Source organism: Balearica regulorum, chromosome 4, assembly GCF_011004875.1.
Source record: "Balearica regulorum gibbericeps isolate bBalReg1 chromosome 4, bBalReg1.pri, whole genome shotgun sequence".
NCBI lineage: Eukaryota > Metazoa > Chordata > Aves > Gruiformes > Gruidae > Balearica > Balearica regulorum.
Genome location: NC_046187.1, coordinates 5,153,294 through 5,166,653, shown reverse-complemented (window position 1 = coordinate 5,166,653; position 13,360 = coordinate 5,153,294). Strand labels below are relative to the sequence as shown.

Sequence of the window (13,360 nt, the reverse complement as noted above, 5' to 3'; positions counted from 1 at the left end):
AGCTTGGCGTGCTTGGGGGCGACCGGCGGCGGAGCTCAACCCAGGGTAGCTCTGGCCGACAGACAAAACCCGTTACAAAGCGTAGGTAACGGCTTAGCCTCCAGACGGATGGAAATCCGATCCCAGACTCTTCAGGAGTCACTGAGCAGACTCCTTCCCTGTTTTAATGTAATTTAAGTGTTTTTCGCGTATAGATGCTAAATTCATTTTCCCTCAACCGTTGCAATGTAAGTTTCATCGCTTACTCCAGGCAACCAGGTGTGCACAATCTCTGGAGGGTGCTTTTCAGCAAGGGTCATTCCACAGCTGTGACAGGTTACTGCAATTTGTGGCATGTGGGGGCTCACAGCTTAATTTTGCTTGCAACCGTTTTTGTCATTCTCTTTGAGGTCAGAGTGCTACTTCACTCCCACGCGACTCTCACCCTAGTACATCCTTTATATCCAAGTTCAATATCCAATGTAGTTATTTGTAGGTTAACCTTTATGTTTTGCCTACGTCTTTCTGCTTGCTTAAGTTCGGTTTGAGGGAAAAATCTTTAAAGCATTCTTCATGTGATTTTTGGTCTCTTTCCTGCTTCCTCCTTTCCCCCTCTCATCTTCTATTGTCTGTCCTTGAATGTACATAATTTATATTTCATGCTGATTTTCATACTGACGAGCATTCATATTACAACAAGAATGAAGACTGAAATAAAGCCCTGCAGTCTGGATTCAAAAGTTGTACAATAAACTTCAGTTCCTAGCATCTCACAAAAGGAAACTTAAACAAAATAATAAAGAAACATTACAAATTATCTCAACAGTTATAATTAACGCTAATGTTAGCTCTCCCAAAATAGACCATTTTTTTCTATTGTTCTCAGACCCAAAGATGTGGACAAGAGCTGAAAAGTGACATCCAGCCCTCTGTTACATGGAGCGTGGTGTTCCTCTGCTGGTATCAGTGCCAGATACCATCGCACTTTTGTGACAAAAGATGTTATTCTCTTTTTTGTGATGTGGTATATATGGTATACATGTCAATGACATCATGCAGGTCAAACTTAAAACTGAGAAAGATGCAGGAAGAGAAGGAAATTATAGCAGTGCAGACTAATGCAGAAAGAAACAATTTCCAGCTGCTCACATTGCTCAGCAATAGAACATCCCAGAAAAATGATGGAGCTGTTAGATGTTAAAAACCCAAAATACCAAGAGGTGATTTTTTTATCTCCTTAGGGAACACACTACTGGTTATACTGTCCTATCTCTGGAAATGTTATGGAAAAAGAAATGCTATCATCTCATACTACTGCACGCTTCTTTGATATCGTTGGCTGTAATGAATACAGTAGAAGTCCCTGCACAGTAACAAAATCACTTCCTCCTGGATGTGATATGATGACGTTTGCGTGAGCCTGCACTCCATTTTTAGAACTAGTTGCTACGACAAGCTACTCTTTACAAACACTAATGGCTATGAAAGATGTTAAGCTACAGACATACAGTGTTTTAAGATAAAAAAGGTTGTATTTTTGCAGAATGCTCCTTGCCTTTCTCCCTCTCTCTGTATGCTGTGGTTTTGGCACTCTGACCCTTGTATGCAGTCTGTGCTCAGGTTTTTGCTGTTCAGATAAGTATCAGGGCAAATTCTGCCGGTCTGAAGTCAAGAGCTACACATGCACATATACTGTACCATAATTCAATCTATAGGTTTGGGTTTAATCACTGATATTGGTGTTTTGATTATATCATGATTTGCTGTGGCCTTGAACCTTATCATGGAATCATCAAAAAAGAATGGAATCCTCTAATCCAGCCTCATATCCTGATGTCATCCCCGACGTGGTGTCAAACCTACAAATATGCAGTGCTGGAAATGCATCTAACTGAGCCAACTCCTTCTCAAATGGCTGTTCCCCAAACTAGGCATTCAGCTGCAGGTGAAGCCTTTACCAATGCTATGTGAAACACAGCAAGACGATGCAGCACGTGCTGTAGGCTACTGACCTGTTCACACGGATCTCAGTGCAGTTTTCCTTTTTTTTTTTTTTTGCAACTAATGACTTTGTTGAACTGCCTTCAACTCTGATCCATTATCCAGATTTTTTCCTTCAGATTTATGAAGCCAATTGTTTTCTCGTCCTGTTTATATTTAACTGACTATTCCTGAGTACATTACCTTTCACTTCTCTTTATTGACCTGCATTCAATCTGTTAATTATTTCTATGGTTGCGATAATTTTGAATTCAAATCCCCCAGAATACTTGTATCTACTTCCAACTTCAAGTGACTGTCTTACTTATCTGTAATAAACAGATGTAAATATTATAAAATATTTACAAAACACAGGCAAGTAATAGTAGAATTTCACACCCATTTGGGACTTGTGTTATACAGACATATATTCAAGGCTAGTCTACTCCATTTAGCAGAAAACTGCTAGCTTATTTTCTGTCAGTAGAAATGACTGTAAGAGTTACAGTGAAGTAGGCCCAAGCTGCTTAATTTATCACTTTTCTCACACCTTACTTGTTCTTCACATCACAAACCTAGAACTAAATTATGCCCAACTAGATGCTCAATAAATTCATAAATTAAAAGCACCAAATGGACCAAATAGATGAAATAAAAGAGAACTTTATCTCTTAACACAAAACAGACAAATAGAAAATGGTTACCATGCACTAAGATCACACTCTTCCTATCTCATGTCCCTTTTCCCCATGCTTTTAGCCAAGTACGTAGATCTACCTCCTTAAAAACGTTTTTAAAAGTTGGTAACCTCCACTTTGGGGTCTATTTTGAAAAAAGTGATAGTATCCACAACATCGAGTGATTGTGGCGGCGCATGCTTTTCTACCTCTGCCTTAGGCTGTGTCCCTACAAGATGGCAAATCTGACTTAATGAGCATATTGCACTACAACCACTAATTTATACACACTCACTGTAGTGGTTCAAAATTTGTTTAAAAATCTCCTAGAACTAAGTAGCAGCAGAGGTTTTATTAGGCCAGTACTGCTTGTCCTTAGTAAGCCAACATATAGCCAAAATAGAACCTTCATAAACACACCACCATACGCTCTGGATAATTTGACAGGCATGTGCTGCGATTTCACACTCCATCTAGGTCAAATTTCATTGCCATTTGATGCAGTATTGTGCGTGTCCTTTGTAACGGACATGAAGCCTTGATGTGGCGTGTTGCTCACAGCACGGGAGCTGCTGCCTCTGGACCAAGTGATCATAACCTCCTTACTAACCTGGAAGTGACTATTCGAAGGAATTTTGAAAGAGATTATTTAGTTTCTTTGCTTTTGCACAGCATTGTATTTCATTCTGTTTTGTCAGCAAGAATAAGTAACATACACAAATGTTTAAAAAAATATAAAAATATTTCTAATTCCCCTACATGGAATAAACTCATTTAGTTTCTTAAATGTTCTAAGCAAAAGATTGTTCTGGCTTCTTCAAGCAGTATCCAACATTGCTGGAAGAACAGCAGTATTGGAGTAGAGCGAGAGAAGCTTTTTGAACTGAACTTTGCTGAAAAATGTGGATGGGTCAGTCAAGAGAGCATTTTAAGATCTTGAACTGAATTTGCTGAATTGCTTGGAATGAAAATTATTCCCACTTGTAAAAATTCCTCTGATCAACATGTTTTGTTCTAGAAGTGTCACAAACTACCAAAAATATAGAATACATTCTTAATTCAAGACATCCTATTTGTAAGTATTTAGAGTGGACATGAGGAAGCATTTCTTTGCTGAGAGGGTGGTCAAACCCTCAAACAGGCTTCCTACAACAGTGGTCAATGGCCCAAGCCTGTCAGTGGTTAAGAGGCATTTGGACAATGTCCTTAACGTATTTTAACTTTTGGTCAGCCCTGAAGTGGTCAGGCAGCTGGATCCCTGTAGGTCCCTTCCAACTGAAATAGTCCTATCCTATCCTGTCCTCCAAATTGATTCCGTTAATTTCTATGCCAATAGGTAAGATTTAGCCTTTTTATTTGGGGTGGGAAAAAGAGCAAGCTGGTTTACATTTTTTCTTTTTCTTTTGATATCACTCACTACGAAGATTTAGATGCTAGGCATATGTGATTTCAGCGACGCTCCCTTGCATGCTATAGCCATCCATATTTTAACACAGAGATTAACACATTTTTTCTTTTGACAAATTCAGTTAATCATGGCAACTAATTGACAATCCTCCTTCTAAATTAGTAAAAAGATGAGCCAAAACAGTCCCCTGAGCCCCCAAGTCCCACTTCACTTGGAGAGCAAGCATTGCTGGCTTCCCACCACGTTCAGAGAATGTGTTAAACTACAACTGGCTTATTAACTGAAATGTCTGTGTATATGCCTCAAAAAATAGAATGTGAAGAGGGGATGGAGTGAAGCTTTATGTTGTATTGCATCTAGCCCTGTATTTACTCCTTCTCTTTTTAACACTGCCCCCTTAGGGGGGCAGGAGCAAATCTCTAGCAACTATACAAATTTCAATTATATTATTTGTTCTAAAGCTGAGCTGGATTTGATCAGCTTCCCTCAAGGACAGTACAAATCTAATTACATGACATCTGGTGGCTTTATTGTTATAAATCAAAGTGTTGAAGAAGTGTGAATTTGTTATGCTTTGAACAACAAAGAAACATATATCCATACACCTCAACGTTCATTGACTTATAGACTCAACTCTATAAGCACTGAGATCAGAAAATACTACGTATCACTTTCCTGCTTTCCCTATGTTTCTCACACAAGATATTAAAATTACAGTGCCAGTTTTATCTTACAGTCAGAAATTGCATCCTGTCATGCTTGCAAAACAATCCCATGCATTTTTCTGTTTAAATGCGGTACTTGTGCATATTTTATGTGATTATAGTACCCTTACTTTGTCTCAGAGCTCTTTTGCTTGTACTAAATAGCAATAAAGGTGACTAGATAATGATACTATACAGAATATTAGAGTAAATGGTAGCTTTGTATACTAAAAACCTCATATACTAAAAGTCTAAAGTCTTTGTATTGCAGAAAACTCATCCTTATATATTCCCTCATATACTCAGTACTTTTCCATTTTAAATTTGTTTTCAATATTATTTAATGTTTTCCTGGATACTTCCATAGATAATTACGTAGAGTATCTTGCATCAGCATGTTATTTGCACGGAATATTTAAAAATACATCCCTGAATTTATTGTTTATCTTCTTTTACCAGTCTCCCATTTACTTACATGTTTTCCAGAGCATTTACAGTGTTAGCAGTTGACTGTGGCTTCTATAAATACTCCATTTCTCAGTATCTACATCTTAATGCTTTCTTCTTTAAGTTTATAGCACACTAAATTAAACAGCTCCTAGATGTGCCACTTATTTCTACATTCATGCCAGTTCACTATCCATTGTGTTTTCTGTGTGCAAGAAACCAGATCAGGAAAGGGATCTGGCTGATCTTTTAACCCAGTTTGGATTATTTTGCAGCAAACCACGGCTTCAGAAGCACCAGAAGTAGAGACAGAAGGCAGTAAAGACATATGAAAAAAGTTAATCCAGAAGATGGTTTGCAGTTAAATCCTAGAGAAAGAAGTTATTCTGGTGCTTTTTACTTTTCCTGGGTTCTAGGAAATTCAGAAAAAAGCTTCAGGAAGAAAAACCTACATATACAGGGAAAAAAAAAAAGTGGACATTTAGACTACTCGTGATCATTGGAATAACCTCCCCAAGGAAGCGGTGGATTCCCCAGCATTGGACACTTTAAGATTTGGCTGGACAGGGTGCTGGGCCATCTTGTCTAGACTGTGCTTTTGCACAAGAAAGGTTGGACCAGATGATCCTTGAGGTCCTTTCCAATCTGGTATTCAATGATTCTGTGATTCAAATTGCAAGTCCATGCCCTACAGCTCCAAGCAGATGTAACTTATTTGATTTCTAAGGCCCAAACAGAGGTTCTGTTGAAACTAATAGCAAAACTCTAAGACCTGTTTCCAAAATAGCATAATAATCATAATAAAAACCCAAGAGATTTTGAGATTTTACAATTAATAAACTTAGCAGTACTTCTAGTTAATATAACTTGGTATTTGGTCTGGCAGGATTTAGTTACACACTATTAGAATGTATTGGGTAAAACAGCAATGCTTAGAAGTCTAAAGTATAAAAAGTAGTGTGTAATGTAATACAGTGTTTATTTACAAAAATAAATGGCATGCTAAGCAGATCAATATAAAACCAGAACAAGTCACTATATATCTTTCATATAGCTATATCCGTAGCAAAAATCTGTAGCTTTTCATAATCCAATGGGTTTCATTTTAATTTTTACTTTTTAGTTCACAAATCACTATCCAAAGTGATAGCAATGGGGAAATCATAATGATGGGACAAGAGGGATCGACAGAGATAAGAAAGGGACATCAGTGAGAAGTGAAGAAAGAATAAGGGATGATTAAACCAACAATGAAGATTATTAGAAAGCAGTTTGTTTTGCCAATAGTTAGAGCAGTGGATCTTGCCTTCTTTGCCCTCTTTCTTCATCTGTCACCCTTCCTTCCTGCCCTTTTCAAAGCTCCTGACAGACATTTTCCACATTCTGTGGTAATGAAGGCGATCCAAGTGCAAATGACTGTCACAGGTCTGCACAATGCCGGTGTTGTTCTAACTACAGGAGTCATAGTTCAATAGCGTAAAATCAACTCTGATCCCATCTTGTTCAGAATCTCCTCACAACTGCAGACAGTATCCTGGCCTTCTTTATTTTAAAGTGTATATAGCTCCATTTTAAAATTTCAACTAAAATGTGGAAAGGAGGCACAAATAGCAAGTACATCTTTGTGCATCACTTTATATTAATCAGCATGGAATGGTTTCTCCAGCTCTGTATATATTTGTGAAAGCAAGCTAGGAACTACTGAGATTTATGTTGTTTTAAATGGTAACTATATGGGCAAACTAATGCTTGTATTCATAATGCACAAAATCTATTCACTAACATGAGAAGACTCACTTTTTTTGGATGAAATTACTAACCAATAAAGCCAACAGGACATGGTTTATAAACACTCAACGATATACTCCTTAACAGCCAACTTTTCAACTAATTGAAATTGCAAGTAAAAAAAATATTTTAAAATTAGTCCTAGTGCTTCCAAGACAACCCCAAAAGAGAATATACAAAGATCATGTGTTATCAACATGTACTGATAACTTACAAGAGGTCTTTCAGTACCCTGATGCAGTAAGGATTAACATTTCTTAAATCTCTTCTTCGTAGCACAGCATTCAGTTTCTTCAGGTAATTATATCTCAGCCTCCTTAAGTCAAATAAGTATAAACTGCAGGGTTTTTTAGCTTTCCCTGCATTAAGTATAAGAAAATGTGTTCCTTCAAAACAACAATGATATTCTTATCCAAAACTATTACTAATGATAAGAGAATGCAGCTTTTGTGATTTTTTTCTCAAAAAAAAAAAAAAGGCATTTGAAATTTTACTTGTATTATCCACCAAATTTGTTACATTTGTTACTTTTTTTTTTTTTTAAAAAAAAAGGATGAAAATAGGTAGGACTAAATTTGGGTAATGTTGACCAAACGCCTACATCAGAGGGGAGTCAGAGTATGCAAGACCTAGCAGCAGGGACATATGAGTATCTCCACAATAGTTCAGGTCTCTCTCTTTAATCTTGATAAGAGAGTTGTGACTGAAAATAAGAAGTAGCAAAATCCTGCTTGCTTTTTGTTCTAACTTTGTCAGACATTGTTTTCAAGTTCATATACAATAAACTTCTCAAGTTGTATACAATCATGAAAAGTTTTAAAAATTCTATCTGTGAACTGATTAAAAATAACAGCTGTAAATCACACTTTTGGAACTATGTGAAATTCTTCACATTGTCAATTAGTCCAGCACTTGGAGATGTACAAAGGCCAAACCTAAATAGCAGTAAGTTACAGGGGAATTATATTTGATTCTTCTGTGCCTCTTTGAGAAAATGTGCATGGAAACATGATAATATGTAACTTTTTGGAAAAATATCTCAGTATATTTTATGTTAATAGGACATTTTAAAATCTTAAGTCATATTTTAAGAGTGCACTGCAGAAGCACATAGAGAAATTACAGATGTATATAACAGATTTTTTTGTTTAAAATGGGTTCCCTCCAAGATGTCTTGTTAAATAAATAAAACATATAGGCCAGATTATGGTTGTAGACATATACAGGAGGGGAAACATGGAAAAAGGAACATGTCTTGCTTTGCATTTCAATTTGTAGACCAAATGCCCTCACAGTAAAGTTTGTGCTAATCTGAAGTGCTTGCTACTTTTCAAGATCAAAACCATATAGACCTTCAAAGTCTATAATATGTTAAATATGGCTTCATGGACAAAACTATTCCTGCTCCAGCAAGTATTTATCTTTTTTTCCCCTCTTTTTATGCTTATTTTACATGTTCTAATAAGCTATAGTTATATTTTAGTAATTGTTTAATAAGTGCTTGTATTATGCATAATTGTAAAAATGCAGAAACTTGATCCTTTCTCATTCCCAGTAACAGAATCTTATGTTAATGAAGATAAATCAAATACTTGAAGGGTCACTGCATGTATGTAGCTCAGCACTGAAGTTAATTCCTGCATCCCTCTGAAACTCCAGAGAAAAAGTTTTATTTGCACATTGTATGTACATTGCTGTTGGATTTTGTGTAAAACACTGAGAAATTCCTGCAGGAAACATTAGAAATGCCTCGTTCTGTTGCTGCTAATGGGAAGGTGACATGTGGGTTAGATGGAAGATGAAAACACAAACCAACCCTACTTGACTTATTTTTCTGTGGTTTGTGATTTTCATTGCACTTACAATTCACAACAACGAAATGCAAAATTCTAAAATAGATATTATTAAGGAATGTTTTCAGAAGATTAACTCCGAACAAAGAGAAGACACCTGCTACCATTCCAGACATAAATAATTGGAAGAGGACGAACTGGATTATTTGTGAGAGAGGAACTTATTTAAACAACTGCATTTCTAAAGCATTGTTTACCCCAGGAAACCTTCTACACCATGAATGTCAGAGGAAATTGTAGAAGGTCATATATCTCAGCTCTATGAACCTGTTGTCCTCACTGACAGTGGATGTTTTGAATAAATAAGGCTTCATCCTGCTCTGTGGCAGGCTTACCTAATGTTCACTGATTTGTAAAGGCGACTTTCCACATGAAAAAGCCTCCAAAATGCATGTTTTATGATGAAAAATACATACATTTTCTCTCTTAGATCTAAACCAAAATGTTAAACATTTCCACAAGTGTTAAATATTTTTACAAAGGTGTAGCCTGCCCATTGATTGGGTTTTTTTGAGTGGGTTGTTTCTCCAGCATGAGCACAGAATGACTCACGTACAGAGCTTCCCTTAAAGGATGGACTCAGTGAATCAAGTACCAAAACCCACATATGCCCAAGGTAGTCAGGTTTAGAACTGACGTTCCATTTCTTAGCAAAACTTCGTTGTTTGCTAACAAATACCATTTTCCATTCAATTTCTTCAAAATACCCTCTTTGGCATATTCTTGCCTCTTTTAATATGCTTATTTATAGAACGGCTACACAAACTCACCTTTCACCTAGTTAATAGACCGCATCAGGAAATAAAGCGGCACCTCTGCTGTATTTACACAGTGATGCTGGGGAACTGCTTTCACACTTGAGTCCCACTCCCCGCTCAGCCACATGGCATTGAACATTTGGGATCTGCTAAATGGTCCTTCTGGGAGAGGAACATAAAGGAATGCTTGGAGGTTGCCCATGGAAACAATATGAAATGCAGCCTCAAACACCATCACATTGCAACTGCACGAACGAGACTGTATGTTGTACCAGTTGTATGTTCCCAGGTGTTGCTGACATAGGAACAGCAGCATGAACAAATGATGTCTCCAGTCCGCTGAAGTTTTACACGTGGTACTCATGTAGCCTACTTTCCATGAGAAAACATCACAGTATGCAGATATATACATACTAAGAATGGGGATACTTATTTGCAGAATTAGAGCCTTTACAGAATGCAGCTTTTTTAAAAAAAATATTTTTCAAACAAATATCTCATTTCACTGTTATTCAAAAATCTTTTTTTTTTCTGTGCAAAACTCGAGTTTATAAATTATATGTAGTTACTTTGGATACATCAAAACTATCTCAGTTGAAATAGCACTTTTTTCCACTCACTATATTAAACCAAAAGCGTTCACCAGTTTTGCATGATTCAGTTTACCTTTCAGTTTTAAACGCAATTATTTCATCATGTCTGTATAACCCAGTGTTAGGCACATAAGCACCTACGTACTGAATTGTTGCAGGAAATCAATTTCTTATTGCCTTGTTCCAGGAAATCGGGTTTCTTACTGCCTTATAATATGAACTCAGCTTGTTGTACAAGAAAGTACTTAACACTTAGAAAAAGGTTTTTCTATGATCTCATTACTGTGCGCACTGTACTATGTGGTAATGGAAACCTCATCAATTACAGGCTGTTCAGTTACATCCTGTGTAATGCAGGGTCACCCTATGGAGCTTCTATATAATTGCAGACAAAAGGCCCATTCTCTTCCATATAAGCACAAACCCAAATTAATTTTGAGTCAGACTTGGCAGGATTTCTAATTTCTGCTGCCTGTGTTTGTTAAAAAGAATGAGATTAATGAATAAAATTATTTTATAAGAGCGCTGACTTATATCCTAAAAATGTTGACTCATTACAGCGCCCATTCTATGGCTCATTTTGCACACGGAAATCTCTTTTGTGTGAAGCCTTGCCTCCTCTCCTTCTAGTCTTGATATCAGCCCTTGTCTGGTGCTGTTTGATCTTACTCAGTGCCCACTAGGTCATGTGTGTAAGCTTTCCCATTGATTCCAGTGGTTGATCTATTGGCCCCAGCATACTTCATTATGTGAAGAAATATTAGCAAGAAATTATTAGATGCATAGTCTGAAAATCATTTCAGTGCAACGTGTTATGCCTGGCTGTTTGGCTACATTCTCTCTGCTTTGTACTTCTACTTATTTCCTGGGGGGATTTCTCATATATCGCATTGCCTGAAGTCAACCCTTGCTCTGATCTGTCACGTCTTCACTGCTGTTTGACTGACCTATGCAGGAGAGAATACCCTGGTTTCCAGCTATCAGTGGCAATAAGATGGGACTGACTCAGGCCTTCACTTGTCAATAGTGTTTTAACTGAATTCCACCAACAGCTGCAAGTGCTCAGCTTTTCTAAAATCTATGCTAAGAGCATACTGTATGAGCTACTCGAAAATAAAGGTAGGCAGCTTTACTGAACACAGGAAGAAGCTAATCAGTGAATTTGCTATTGATTTAAATGGAAGCAGAATTAGACTGATTCTCCAGCTGAATTTTATATGCTTGGTATTTAATGTTTTTGAAATGCAGAACTACTATTTTTGCACGTATAACCCACACATCAGATACTTTCACCTATTCACAAGAATCATTTATTGAAAATTAGTTCTCTGATAACCTTTACCCTCACACAATTCATGCAAAAGCAGAGTCAGCAACAGGGAAGAACTACCAAGTGCTTTTAGAAAGCTATTAGGATAAAGCAAGCTCTTGTGTAAGTTTCCTTTTAGGCCTTGTATATATGAACAACTCATGCTGCTGCTGTATTATGTGAGTATTTTTAATATTTTCGTTTCTCAGGTTACCTGAGGAATCTATGCACAGAAATACAGCGGCGGTGGGGTGGGTGGGTGGTGGTGGTGTGTGTGATGTTGGAGTGGTCAGATCAGTTCATACCTATGAATTATGTATTATTCTTTGTTTTATCAAGAGTTTGGTATTGGGGTTGTCAAATATCAGGAGAGAAAAAAGCAGCCAACCCTGTGAAATTGTACAGAAATTAAGACCTATTCTAACAGATTATTTCCTACAACTGCTCTCATGGAAATTGTCAGGTATGCAGCACAGATTTGCTAACATTGGTCATGAGCGTTGTTCCATGGACTTCCATGGGACTGCTGTCACTACGTACTACCTCTGTGCACAGGAGGTTCAAACGAAATACTAAGATTAAGTACTGAAAATGTTTTATCAAAGGGAGGATTGTTATGTGCTTCAGCTGGAGTCAGTTTATCCACTGTAACACCATCTTAATGGATTATTTCCTCTACCAATCCAGAAAGACCAAAGCAGGTCTTGTTAAACACAGATTACTAACTTTACATCCTGCAGTGCTGCTGCAGGAGTATAACTAGCATCTTCCAAATATTTATTATTTTCTCAACATTTTATGACATTTTATTTCTGAAAAGTTGGATACTGTCATTTCAGAATCAAAACTGCATGTAATGCCCAGATCCATTGAGACCTTTTGAGGTTTCCAAAGATCTACCTGCTTATTCTCCTAATTGAGCAAACATAATTTTTTCTTTCCTTTTCATTTCTAATTAAATTTGTGAATGACTTTTCATCAGTTTTGCACAGTAAGGACAAAACTTTTTAAGGCTACCAAATGCACTAAGAACATCTCATATTTGGCATCTTTTTAAAGCTATATCAGAGTAATAAGCCTTTGTATCTTGCTTATAAACATGTGAAGGTAAAGACCACCCTTAAAGCATAGTGCAATTTCATTTGAGACACATTTGTAATTATTACTGTTATTTTAAGTGTGATGTTCAAAAGAATCAAGGTTCTCAAAATCACACTGTCTGTGCATGTAACTGTTGTTTTGTCTTTGCTCCTCCCAATAACTTTTGACCGATTGTAAGAAATGTGACAGAGGTAGAAGTCACACAGATAATGTCACAAGATAATAAGCTTCCTACAAGTGTAATAAAAGTAGATGAGCAGATGACACTGATTTTATACACAGCACCTGTAAGTGCCACAGCCAAAGGAAAAACTGCAACATAAGCTCACACAGTTCAAACACAAGAGAAACCATATGGGGGAGATACTCGTAAATGCTCTAAGCCAAGACAGAAGCTGCAACCAACGTGCAAGGAATACATCCTGAGAAAAACAAACTGCATCGGTTCCAGTATTTCTTAGAAAAGGGCCTCTCCTTCTTACAGTGAAACTATTATCAATGTCTTGAATGGAAGCCAGACCAAGTCCCTAATTTTTAAATTCCAACAAAAGCATTATTTCCTGTAGCATTAACAGACCACACATCATAGTGAGAGCTAATTTATGGTTATTAAAACAAATTGAGGCTCATTCTCCTTATATGATTATATCAAAACTAACAATCATGATAAAAATTAAAATGTTCAAGAGTGAAATCTGTATATGTGGATCATTCGCTTAAACTTGAACCCTGTCTCGGGAGGGAACCATTATGGCAATTGTTT

The 13,360-nt window shown here is 36.9% G+C and overlaps 1 long non-coding RNA gene across 1 annotated transcript; it reads left to right on the top strand.

The window, feature by feature from the left end:
- Window positions 1-43: 43 nt before the first annotated feature.
- On the top strand, window positions 44-9,154 carry LOC142601640 (uncharacterized). Its single transcript, XR_012835171.1, has 2 exons — window positions 44-168; window positions 251-9,154. It is a non-coding gene; the product is annotated as an uncharacterized LOC142601640 (long non-coding RNA).
- Window positions 9,155-13,360: the final 4,206 nt, after the last annotated feature.